This window comes from Octodon degus, unplaced genomic scaffold (assembly GCF_000260255.1).
Source record: "Octodon degus isolate 3935 unplaced genomic scaffold, OctDeg1.0 scaffold00294, whole genome shotgun sequence".
Taxonomy (NCBI): Eukaryota; Metazoa; Chordata; class Mammalia; order Rodentia; family Octodontidae; genus Octodon; species Octodon degus.
This window is the reverse complement of record NW_004524870.1, coordinates 345,890-346,808: the sequence shown is the minus strand read 5'-3', so window position 1 is coordinate 346,808 and position 919 is coordinate 345,890.

The following is a 919-nucleotide window of genomic DNA, read 5'->3' as shown; positions in this document are numbered from 1 at the left end:
GGCAAGTCAACATATGGAAAAGATATGGAACTAACAACAAGAAAATAATAAGAGAAAAATAATTACTACATATCATTTATAGCCATCAATTTATGTAGTCTTGATTCACCAATCCAAAGGAATGAACTGGCAGAATGTATCAAGAAGCAAGAGCCAGCAATATTTTGCATGCAAGAAAAACATTTGCCTCAAAAAGAAATTCATAGACCTAAAGTCAAAGGATGGAAAACAATAATCTGTGTAACAAGAAACCAGAAAAAAAAGTAAGGGTGGTTGTTCTATGAGCAGACAATAAAACCTTAAGATAAGAATACATTTATATGCACAAGATCAGTAAGGGAAGGATCCTGAGAATCTACAGCATGTTTTTGAAAGTAGCAGTTAATTTGTAGGATTCTCACTGTGACTAAATATGTATGCTGATAACTGTGAACTAAGCAGCTGCACTGAAGATAGCAATTTGCAATGGTAGGGTCATGCTTGGAATGCCTGTTATTCTGGTCTTCTAAATACCTACTCTTTGTTATGACATACCAAGTACTGCCATACTACCTTTCAAGTAAATGTTTGTTTAAAAAAAATAAGGGAAGGGGGCAATAAATGAAAACAAGAGACAGGAAAAATAAATGTCACAGGACAGTCCTGCTACCATGCTGTATATGGTCAGATTTCTTAATTTCTGTGTAAAATTATGTATTTATTTATTCATATTTTTTCAATTTTTAAATTTTTTTTCTCTTCATATTCTGCAGGGACTTAAAGTTTAACATATCAATACTTGATGAAAAATACATGTTACATGTTATGTCTAAGATGTTTGATATTCAGACAGTTATGTTAAACCCAGCTGCATATGTTGTAGGGTAATAATAAGCTTCTCTTCTGGAGGGTTAACAACCTAAGTTTGCAGACCAAAAAT